Raw genomic sequence first — 12,738 nt, forward strand, 5'->3', positions numbered from 1 at the left:
CTTGCAATTAGAACAATTGTTGTTTTGTCATTGATGTCAAATCTACTAATAACACTATTGCTACCTAATCTAAATATCATACCTATTTGATTGATGAAGAGGATTTGAGAAATTGCTCATAACAATAGCCTTTAGAGGAAAGGTTGAGTTATGAAAAGAAAGCTACAATGCACATTTGATTAGTTAGACTTTGATAAGACAGTGATTGTTTATATCAAGAAAGTTAAGCTAAGTTGAGCAATAGAGTAAAAGGTTAAGGAATGTCGAGTGATGCTAGTGTCAACCGAGCTACAGTAATTGTGGAGCAAATCTAGTGTGGACCAAGCATCAATATCGACCAAGCAAGATAGTCAATGCCAAGCCAGAAGTTTTACAGTGACCGAGTGCTAGAATTTTGAGATTGGCGAGTAACAATGTTGAGAATGAATTTGAGGAAATCGTAATTCCTAGCCGACTCAGTTGATTTCTTGGGAGATGTAAACCGTGTTGAAGATAAGATTGATGAGTTGGATCATTAAATTCAAGCTGATGATTAGGTAAAGACCTAATAGACGGATTCTAGAGAAGTTTTTTAGAGGAAGATCAAGAAGGTGGACAAATACAATGAATCGTGTTGAACCTAATTGTAAACCCTAAGATCTACGGTGATGGAGGAAAACGACAAAGCAAGAATTACCTACTTAAAGAGGTATAGAGCCGAATTTAAAGCGTGTGAGGTGCATATAGGAGAAGGTTGATCAGAGACGCATAGGTGTGAATGTGAAGCTAAAGGAAATTGCTTGTGCAAATGCTGTTGATATTGATAAGTGAATCTAAGCAGATGGCTTAAGTTTTGTTGGAAAGAGAAGATTGATTGCTTGAAGGGTTGCCAAGTGAATCAAGAACAAAGATGACAATGGAGAGCTTATCAGTGAATTAGCACATGAACCGAACAGTGATTTGAACTTGCAAAGTGAGTTGTAATCATACAGATCAAAACCCTACTACTTTCTTTCTAATCATTATAAACAGTTTGTATTGAAATCTTTTTTACAGAGGTTGACTTGACAATCATTTGAAGGACTTAACACTCTATGTAAATCCTTTAACAAGGTGACATTCTAAATGCAACGATCAAAGTCCTTTGACAAGGTCACTACTAACAAGGTGATTAAATCCTCTAACCAGGTCACATTTAACAGTGTGTATTGTAAACCTTTAATAGGGTTGGCTCCTAACTGGGTTTGCTTCGAAAGTGTGAAAAAGTGGTGACGTATTGTTGGTGGTTTTTCCGAAATTGGTTTCCATGTAAAATTCTAGTATCAAACTTGTGTTGAGTGCTTTATATGTTTTACATTTGATAAAGTTTATATTCAACAAAGTATGTTATGTTTGAGACAGTAATTTTATCAATACAGTAGAGACCGAGCAACAATAGGATAAGCAGAATAGTGAGTGTTTTATGTTTAATTGTTCAAATGATACTTATGGACCTTGAGCAACTGATTCACCTCCCCCCCCCTCGGTTATTCTAAACATTTCTAACAATTGGGATCAGAGCTCAGTGCTTACAGATAAAAATTTGAAGGTACTTAAAGTTAAAGATCATGACTCACAGATGAGATGCTCCAAAGCTGAACAAGGAAAACTTTCTTGCATGGCAAACCTTGATGAGGTTGCATATATCTAGTATCATCAGTGATGCCACTATCAACTTTGTGGACAATGAGTATGTGAAGGTAACTACTCCTCTGATAGTTGAACAGCTGAAACAAAAGCAAGAACACAATCAAACAATGTAAGCTATATTGAGTTTGATGACTTAAAAGACTGTGATAGTGCAAAGAAGATGTGGGACAAATTGAAAACTATATATGGAGGTGATGATAATGTCTTGAGAACCAAATTAGAGGGCCTGGGAGGTAAATCTGATGACATGAGAATAATGGAAGGTGAGAATAAAATGTAATACTGCACAAGTGTCAAAAAAGTTGTTAATGCTATTCGTGATGCAAATAGAGAAATCAAAGATGAAATTGTGATAAGCAAGGTATTGAGGACTCTAATCCCTATATATGCCATTAGAGTTTTTGCAATTCAAGAACTGAGATGCACACCAAGTAACACTTTGACCTTGGAAGGTGTAATTTGTAGACTAACGACTTCTGAGATGTCTAACTTGATAACTACACATTCGCTACTATTGAATCTGTCTTTAAGTCACAAGTGGTTCTTAGCAAAAAGAAAGGAAAACATGTAAAGAGTGATAGTGATAGTTCTGATGAACTTGAAGCCCTTATTGCAAAATGATTTGTAAGAGGAAAAGGTAAATACAAAGGTAAGCTACCTATTATTGGTTTTTCATGCAACAAGGTTGGTCATATTGCTGCTAGGTGTCTTGACAGAGAGGAGAAGGATGAAAGGAAGGAAAGTAAGTACAAAGGAAGAAGAGATGACCAAGACTACAAGAGAAACAAGGATGACAAAGGTAAGAAATCTTGTTATATTGCTGAAGAAGAATCTGATAATGAATTTGAAAGTAATGATGATGAAGTTGTCTATGTTGCTATGAAAGAAGATTCTGATGAAGATGAGAAAATTGCATTGATCTCTTATGTAAACAAAAGTGATAGATAGATAATTGATAGTGGATATTAAAATCATATGACTGGTGACAAAGATAAATTTGAGGATATTGGTTTGTACAAAGGTGGATGTGTTAAATTTGGTAATGATATTCCATGTGTTGTAAAAGGTAAAGGTACTATTCAACTAACTAACAAGATAAAATGTGACAATGTTTATTGGGTTGAAGGACTTAACCATACTTTGTTGAGTGTTTCATAGCTGAACAAATCAGGTTACAGAGTTGAATTCCATAATGGAAAGACCAAGATACATGATGCTGATGATAAGCTGATTGGAAGTAGTGATCAGACAAGAGATAACTTGTTGTATCTAGATTTATCTAATAAGACATGTTTGTTTGTACAACAACAAGATGTTTGGTTATGGCACAAAATGCCATGTCATGTGAACTTTGACAATTTGTTGAATATCAGTAAAATGAAGAAAGTAAGAGGGTTGCCTAAAATGAAGAAGCCTGACAATGCTATGTGTAAACAATGTTAATTGGGAAAAATGACCAAGTCTAGTTTTAAGAGCAAAACATATACTTTTAGTGATATTTTGGAATTGATTCATACTGACTTGTGTACCAATTGATGTTCAAAGCTATTGTGGAGATAAGTTTTTCATTCTATTTGTTGATGATTACTCTAGGATGATGATTGTGATTTTCCTTAAAGCTAAATCTGATGCTTCTTTGTTATTCAAGGGGTATTTAGCCAGAGTTGTAAAAGAAACAGGGAAGAGTCTGAAGTGCTTGAGATCTAACAAAGGTGGTGAATTCATTTCAAATGAGGTCAATACATTCTGCAATGACAGAGGAATTAAAAGACAAATGTCATCACCAAGGACCCCTCATAATGGGATAGCTGAAGGAGAAACAAATCAATAATGGATTGTGCAAGAACATTGATGATGGAGAAGAGTGTATCAAAGAAGTATTGGAGAGAAGCTATTAGTACTGCTATCTATACCCTGAAGAGAGTACAAGTTAAGAAAGGTACAAATGCTACACCTTTTGAACTATGGTACGGATATGCTCCTAATGTGAAATATTTCAAAATCTTTGGAAATAGAAGCTATATACTGGAAGATAATATGAATGGCAAACTTGATGCAAAGAGTGATGAAGGTATATTCCTCAGATATTCCACCAAGGGCAAAGCTTACAAGTGTTTGAACTCTAATACTAACAAAGTTGTGGAAAGTGCAAATGTGAAAATTTGCAAAAAGAAGTGACATTGCATGTAAAGAACAACTTGAAGGCTATAGTACATTCATCGATATGGATGATGGTGCTCCCAACACTCCAAATGAACAAGAAAATCAAGCTCTAGTTTCCCAAAAAATAGGAAATGATGTAGTGCAACAAATTGCCGAGCAACAGAGAGTGTGTGTCCAACAGTAGAGAGTGGGTGCTGAACAATAGAGAGTGGGTGCTGAGCAATAGATTGAAGATGCCGAGTTGCAAACAAGCAATGCCGATCATTAGATAGAGAATGCCGAGCATGTAGAACATGTACCAGAACTTGAATAAGAAAGAGCTAATGAGCGTGAGATTCTTTTCCAAGATGAACTTGTAGAAGAACAAAGAAGGAAACCACCTGTGCTAGCAAAGTTTGTAAGAAGACATCACAAACCTGAATAAATTATTGGTGATGCTGAATCAAGTGTTATGAGAAGAAAAAGACTCAAAGATGACACATGCTTACTTTGTGAATTTGAGCCCAAAACAGTAAAAGATGCTTTAGTCAATGAAGATTGAATTTAGGCAATGAACGAGGAAATTGAACAGATTGAGAAGAACAATAATTGGACTTTAGTGCCAAGACCTAAAGACAAAAATGTTATTGAAACAAAGTGGGTTTTTAGAAAATGGTGAAATAACAAGAAATAAAGCAAGATTGGTATGCAAAGGATATGCTCGAGAAGGAGTTGATTATGGAGAAAATTTAGCTCCTGTGGCAAGACTTGAAGGAGTTAGAACTTTGCTTGCATATTCAGCCTACAAGAATTTTAAGGTATATCAAATGGATGTCAAATCTGCATTTTTTAATGGTATACTTGAAGTATACATTGAACAACTTGAAGGATTTGTAGATCCAGACAAGAAGAACATATAATGAAAATTGAACAAAGCTCTTTATGGATTGAAACAATCCCCAAGAGCATGGTATGAAAGACTACACAATTATTTGGTGAAGATTGGTTTTGAAAGGACAAATGATGACAATAATCTATAGTTGAAGAATTGTAAGAACAATGAAGTACTGTTATCTGAAATATTTGTTGATGACATTATATTTGGAGGAAGAGAAGCATTATGCAAATCATTTGTTGATGAAATGAAGAAGGAATTTGAAATGTCTATGTTTGGTGAAATCAAATTCTTTGTTGGATTACAAGTATGTCAAATAAAGTTTGGTATTTTCATTACACAATCCAAATACATCAAGGATATGCTATAGACTTTTGGAATGGAAGATTCAAGACTAGTGAGTACACCTATGTCTACAAGACATAAGCAATCTAAGAATGATGAATCTACTGATGTGAACTAGACATTATACAGATCCATAATTGGAAAATTCCAATATGTTCACATTAGGCCTGATATTGCTTTATCTGTTGGGATAGTTGCTAGATTTTCAACAAATCCTAAGGAGATTCACATGATGGCTTTGAAAAGGATAATGAGATATTTGAAATGTCAGAAGACTATGGATTGTACTGTAGGAAAGATTGATGACAGAAAAAACATTAGTGGAGGTGCATTCTTTCTAAGAAAGAGATTGGTGTCATGGACAAGCAAGAAACAAAATTGTATTTCCCAATCAACAGCTAAAGCCAAGTATGTGGCAATTGTGAACTGTTCAAACATTATGTGGACAAAGCAATTATTGAAAGGTATGAAAGAAGAAATTATAGATCCAGTAGCTAGCCATTGTGATAACACAATCGCTATTAGCATTTCAAATAATCCAGTGATGCACCTTAAGACAAAACACATTGCTATCAAGTATCACTACTTAAGCGAACTAGTTCAAGACAAAGAAGTGAAGTTAGAGTAGGTGCACATCAAAGAACAAATTGTTGACATATTCACAAAGGCCTTACCTAAAGATGCTCATGAATATCTTTGAGGTAAACTAGGGGTGATTCCCCTAAACAAAGCTACTTATGAAGACAAGGTGCATTGCATCAAATGTGCTAATCAGAATATCTTATACATTGATGCAACATGACTCTACTTTTGGAAATGCCTAAGGTAGATAGTCAAGTACAACATAACAGATTAGTCATAGACAGATGACAAAAATCAGCCAGACATGCAAAATCTACATAATTCAGATGTGTGAAGAAATTGAAGCTCAGAAAGCTTAGTATCTTTGGCATTGTTGTCAGAGGGAGAGATACACAAAGAGGGAGAATATACAAATATACAAAGAGGGAGAATATACAAAGAAAGAGAGATACAAAAGTCAGAGGAGAATATAAACAGAGGAAGAGATGTATCCAAGAGGGAGATCCATTATTTCAGAGGGAGAAAATCACTAAAGAGAATTAGAATGAAACTAAGGATATTGATCACTGATAGTGAAATCTTTTGGATTGTATGTTAACAAAGTTAGATACATTGAGATATTGGTAATATTGAGATGTTGCCATCAATGCCAAAGAGGCAGATTATTGGAGACTTACAATTGGAACAATTGTTGTTTTGACATTGATGTCAAATTTACTAATAAAGTATATTGCTACCTAATCTAAATGTCATATCTATTTGATTGATGAAGAGGATTTGAGAAATTGCTCATAACCGTAGCATCTAGAGGAAAGGTTGATTTATGAAAATGAAGCTACAATGAGCATTGATTAGTTAGACTTTGATAAGACATAGTGATTGTTTATATCAAAAAAGTTAAGTTAAGCCAAGCAATAGAGTAAAAGGTTAAAGAATGTCAAGTGATGCTAGTGTCAACTGAGCCACATTAAGTGCCAAGCAAATCTAGTGTTGATCGAGCATCAGTATCGATTGAACAAGATAGTCGATGCCGAGCCATAAGTTTTACAGTGTTTGAGTGTCAGAACTTAGTGATGACTAAGAGTCAGAATTTAGAGATTGCCAAGTAAAAGTGTTGAGAATGAATTTGAGGAAATTAGAATTCCTAGCCAACTGAGTTGATTTCTTGGGAGATGTAAGCCATGTTGAAGATACGATTGATGAGTTGGATCATTAAATTCAAAGTGAGGATTAGGTAAAGACCTAATAGACGGATTCAAGAGAAGTTTCTAAAGGAAGATCAAGAAGGTGGATAGATACAATGAATTGTGTTGAACCTGATCGTAAACCCTGAGATCTACGATGATTGTGAAAAATGACAAAGCAAGAATTACCTACTTAAAGAGGTCTAGAGCCGAACATAAAGCAAGTGTATGAGGTGTGTACAGAAGAAGGTTGATCAGAGATGCACAAGTGTGAATGCGAAGCTAAAGGAAATTGCTTGCGCAGATGCTGCTGATATTGATAAATGAATCTGAGCAGATGGTTTAAGTGTTGTTGGAAAGAGAATATTGATTGCTTGAAGGGTTGCCAAGCGAATCAAGAACATAGATGAAAATGGAGAGCTTATTAGTGAATCAACACATGAACCGAACAGTGATTTGAACTTGCAAAGTGAGTTGTAATCATACAGATCAAAACCTTACTATTTTCTTTCTAATCATTGTAAACAATTTGTATTGAAATTCCTTTTACAGAGTTTGACCTAACAGTCATTTGAAGGACTTAATAGTCTATGTAAATCCTTTAACAAGGTAACATTCTAAATGTGATTAAATCCTCTAACTAGCTCACATTTAACAATGTGTATTGTAAACTTTTAACAAGGTTGGCTACTAACAGAGCTCACTTTGAAAGAGTGAAAAAATGGTGACATGTTGCTAGTGGTTTTTCCCAAATTGGGTTTCCATGTAAAATTCTAGTGTCAAACTTGTGTTGAGTGCTTTATATGTTTTCATTTGATAAAGTTTATATTCAACAAAGTATGTTATGTTTGAGACAATAATTTTATCAATATAGTAGAGACTGAGCAACAATAGGATAAACAAAACAGTGACTATTTTATGTTTAATTGTTCAAATGGTACTTATGGACCTTAAGTAATTGATTTACACCCCCCCAGTTATTGTAGATGTGCATGGTTATCATCTTGTGGTTATTGTATGAATTAGTTATTTGTGTAAGTTTTGATAAAGATTATTTAAAGCACGTGATTGATTCACCCCCCTAGTTATATTGGTGGACTTTACTTTCTAACAATTGGAATCAGAGCATCAGGTCGTTGAAGAAAATGTATAATAGCTTAAGAAGATCAATGGCTACATTTAGGAAGGAAAGTCTAAAATTTGATGGAGTGAACTATGATAGTTGGAAGGAGAAAATGAAGACTCATTTGCTATGTATGGGAGTTGATTATTGAATGGTCACAAGGGAAAACAAGACAAGGATTGAGGAGAAAGATCCAGAAACATGTACTCAAGAGTAGAAAGAACTATTCATATACAACATGTATGCCAGAGAAGCATTGTTATCAACTCTTCCAGAATCAAAATATGCTGAGGTAAAAAATTTACAACTTGCACATGCTGTTTGGGTTAAATTACAAAGTCTATTTGAAGGTAATATATTTGCAAAGAAATCTAAACTTCAAAATTGGAAAGATATGTGTGTTAGTGCTAAGATGGAGGAAGATGAATCAAAATTGGAATGATATGTGTCAGTGCTAAGTTGTAGAAGGCAAAAAGGACTCATTGTCTAAACATTTTTAGGGGCAAGACCACCGAACTCACTGTCCAACTAGCCTCTATGTTGTCTCTTTCAGAATAATAGAAAATATAACTGATCTCAACAACTCAACTCTTGCTTTGTCCTCTCACCATGCCTTTTCCGAACCAAACACTTCTTAGATCTCAGTACTAGATCCACAAACTCGAATCATAATAATCCGTTTGATTGCTTACTCGCATTATACTTTGCATCCACAAAACACTTGATTAACTTACACTTACATTCATTCCATACTTATCACAAGAAAAATAACTTTCCTTTATACGAAGTCCTAAATATAATTCATTGAGTTTGCCTTGAGGCTTTCCCAATTACAATTACAATAGGACATCATTAAGATAATATGCTACATTACATCTTTTCATAATTACACAATACTGTCGGCTCACAGTATATACAACTTCTCATACATGCGACCTTGGACTTCATGCACTCACTCATGTCATCATCAAGATGTCTTCTTCCTTTGTCTAACTGTGCTCGACTAGATTTTGTCTTTGTTTATGAGATATAATCTAATCGTTAGAAACTACTACTCAGGAACTCTATCTACAAAATGTCTTCTATAAATCTCAAATAACTGCTACCCGTTTTTGACTTTCTGCATACGCACTAAACCACTTATTGTGGTCTCATAACGCACATCCCCCTAGTTTCAAAAACCTCTACGAGGCACCCAGTTAGGTACCTCGGTCATTTAGGACTCTCCTTTGGGTTAGGTCAAACCCTGGTCTCCGATCGGGCAGTGTTAGGCACAGAGAGAAAAAATCAAGTTTTAAGGTTTCAAAGTGCATAAAGTGAGCATATGTGCATGTGCGGTAAGTGCACAGATGTGCACTTTACCTCTGCGCATGTGCGCACCCTTGGAGGTGCACACTAAGGCCCCCAGGTCTATATAAACCCCCCGTCCTCTCTCTTTCCTCACTTGTTCTCATTCCTCCTCTTGCAATTGCACCTTCGCACCTTCCATAGGTCTGCTGCTGTGCTACTCTGCACCTCCAAACTCACACATTTTCTAAGGTATAAGCACCACAACTTTTGGAGGTGCACACAATGCACACCCTCAAGAGGTGTGCGCCTCCGCACCTAAAACTAAACCAAACTCTCCTTATAAGAAGATTGCACAAATTCACATGTGCATATGTGCACCCTGCGCATGTGTGCTACTATGCACATTGTGTTCAAGTGCAAAAACACAAGCGCACTAGCGCACCCTGCGTAGGTGTGCTAGTGTACATCTCAGGCACTTAAGGGGGTTTTGGTCATTTTCGTTATTTTTTGCTTAGTTTTTCATCAATCTAGGTCCTGATTGAGTGTCATTATGGTCTTCCAACATTAGAATACTAGTGTTTCTCCCCTTCTGTGTAGATACAATGGCATCATCATCATCCTTTATGGCGGCAAAGATGGCACCAAAGCCGGTGGCTTTCAAATACCAAGTAGCATCGAAGAAGTCTTGATTCCAAGACAAACACACGAATTTTCGAGACATTGAACTAGGCCACATTGATTGGGATGCTGTCCGAACCCTCTGCAACAAGCCTAGAAAGAGGTCAGCTATGGTATCAACTCTGATCCGGAGTGGTTTAGTGAACGCTGCTTCACATAGTTCAATCCTCCGAGTTGATCATGACATTAGCTCAACACTATGTACCTGAGGAAAAGATCGTGAAGAGACTGACAGGAGAGAGTTTGGATCTCAGGCCACGAAACATTGAAAATGTCTTCCACCTTCTACGGGTAGACCAATACCTCCAGATATCTTATGAAGGTGTAGACAGGTGGTATAGAGAAAATGAAACAGAGGCCAAGGAGTTGGTACAATCTAAGTACCTAATTGACAGGACACCCTTGGGCCGAAGAGCGAGAAAGGTAGATGACATGTGGATACATGATTGATGATATTGACTACTTGATAGTCCTCTTGAGTAGAGCTATAAGCCTTCTCGCAACAAGTCACCTGGAGACATGGATGGTACACTTCATCAAAACCATCATAACAGCCAAGATGCCTATTGATTGGGCCATTATCCCAAGGGAGAATCTAGAGGAGCAATTGATCTCGGTGAAGAATAACCCTGCTTCTATATGCCTTCATATATGGTGTATCTCTTGGCAACTAGGACCACAAACTATCCTGGATTGTATAGAAAGGGAAGCAGGCAAGACACAAATGATTGTCCCTATGTAGTATACTCGTAGCTAGTGAAGAAGCAACTCCCACTATAAAGTGTGGTATACAGAGTGGTCAATGATGGTTTCATATTCGCCATCATTAGATTCATAGAAGTGGATTATGCAAAGAGGATGTTAGTAGAGGCTGCAACAAGGATAATAGAAGTTGGTGCCTACTACATCCAGTTTAAGACTTTCTCCTATCTCTGGCTAGCTAGTACTCTTTTGTGTTTCAATAAGCTCCTGTGATATCCATTCGAGAGGCTCATACTGCTTGAGATAGCTTGCTAACTCATTTTTGCATATGATAGAGTGAGAAAACAACATAAGAAAACATGGGTATGGCCGATCATCATTGGAGCATTCGAAGTAAAGTAGAAGCAAGATATTGCTACATTCAATTCAGAATGGGATCAATATCCCTTCCACGTCCATATTTTGATAATATTGGGATGGTGCAACATCTAGTAGGGAAGAAATTTGTACGTGAAGAAACATTGGAAGATCATTGGATGAATGCAGTAGATGGCTACGATGTTCGTATTAGGGGCTATTGTAGAATGAGTCTACACCTCGCAGAAAAGGTGCTGAACATGGAGATTTCCCTAAACCCCTGGGACAAAGATGTCCCTGAGATAATGGATCCCTTATACAACAGGGATATGATCTATGATAGGCCCATCATGAATGCCAGAATTGGGCATGAGGAGAATGATGATATGAATCATCGGGGTGGACATGTAGTCGAACTTACAAGGGAATGGATCAAGAAACCATTTCGGATGAATCCAATTCCCTAGGCCATTCTTCTTCAGGCTACAACCTGACCAAAGAGAGGAAAAGGAACAAAAGTCACTGTACCGACCTACCTTGCTAAATCATTAGTGAAGCCGGAAACAGACACCAACATGAGCGAGAGGTCAAGTATTTTGAGACAGAGAAAGGCAAGAGTAAGAAGAGAAGGCAACCCCTAGGATAAGAAAGCAAGTGGTCGAGGCCCAAGCAGAACTAGCTGCCAAGGAAGCACAAGCCCGACAAGAGTTGGAACAAGCACAACAGGAACAACAGCAGGTGCAACCAGAAGAGCAAGGAGTCCCACCACCTCAAGCCTTAGAGGAAGAAGCCTCCTAGTCGGTGCCTAAGAGAGCCCGAACAGAAATGACGATGGTAGGAGTAAAAAGGAGAAGACTAAAGAAGAGGAGCACTCCCTCTCCATAGGTGCCAGAAACTATTGCAGAGGTGGAAGACGAGGAAGAAGGGGAACAAATTGAGTTTGCCCCTTTAAATAAAAGGACTCGCTTGGCTATTGCGGGCGAAGAAGAGAGGAGAAAAAGCTCAACTCAAACACCTTCATTTGTCCATAGGGAGCCTATCCAGGTTGAAACCTCAGAAGATGAACAACAAAAATGGGTAGCAAAAATGGAAGGTGAGGGAGTAGATATTTTTGACTTCTCGGATTTTGATTTTATGCCTGTAGGCACCAAGATGGCAAGTGAGAAAATAAGGGACACTCCTAGGAATGAGTAATTAGGAGAGGATAAGAATCAATTATCTCCTCTACCTCAAGGACCAGCCGGCGTTCCTCCTCCACTAGCATAGGACATAACAATGGTAGTAGATAAAGGATCAGTAGCTCCACCTCCGATGATTAAAGTAGAAACAAAGTCAAAATATAGAGGAAGGAGAATATGTATAGTTACATGCCAATGAAGTATCTGAAGAGGGACGGATAACAGAAGAAAGGCAACAAGTTCCTCTGGATACAGAGGCTAGGTCTTTAGCCCAACATAACACATAGGCTCTCTCTAAGATCTTCCTTGACACGAGACAACTTCAGAGAGGAGTAATAAGGGAAAGGAGCCTGCTTCAGAACCAACTTCAGCACAATACATGTCACCAATGGGGACTACACCGTCATGGTTGAAGAAGGAGGTTATGATCAGACAAAAGAGGCAGATGGAACTGACAGAAGAGGAGGGTATGACAAAATTAATAAAAGTGATGAAGAAGCCTGAGCCACCTAAGGGTGATGCTAGAACGCTTGCCTCCATAATGAAGAATCAAGATCAAGACCCTCTAGCACATATCGCCATTCTGCCTCCTCA

The 12,738-nt window shown here is 37.3% G+C and overlaps 1 protein-coding gene across 5 annotated transcripts in view; it reads left to right on the forward strand.

Moving 5' to 3' along the window:
• Nucleotides 1-12,738, forward strand: part of LOC149540869 (zinc finger CCCH domain-containing protein 12-like) — an 82,705-nt gene that overhangs the window by 23,455 nt on the left and 46,512 nt on the right. The window lies entirely within an intron of this gene.

The sequence above is a fragment of the Cupressus sempervirens genome, chromosome 9, assembly GCF_028749045.1.
Source record: "Cupressus sempervirens isolate cs-2001-9-10 chromosome 9, ASM2874904v1, whole genome shotgun sequence".
Lineage (NCBI taxonomy): Eukaryota > Viridiplantae > Streptophyta > Pinopsida > Cupressales > Cupressaceae > Cupressus > Cupressus sempervirens.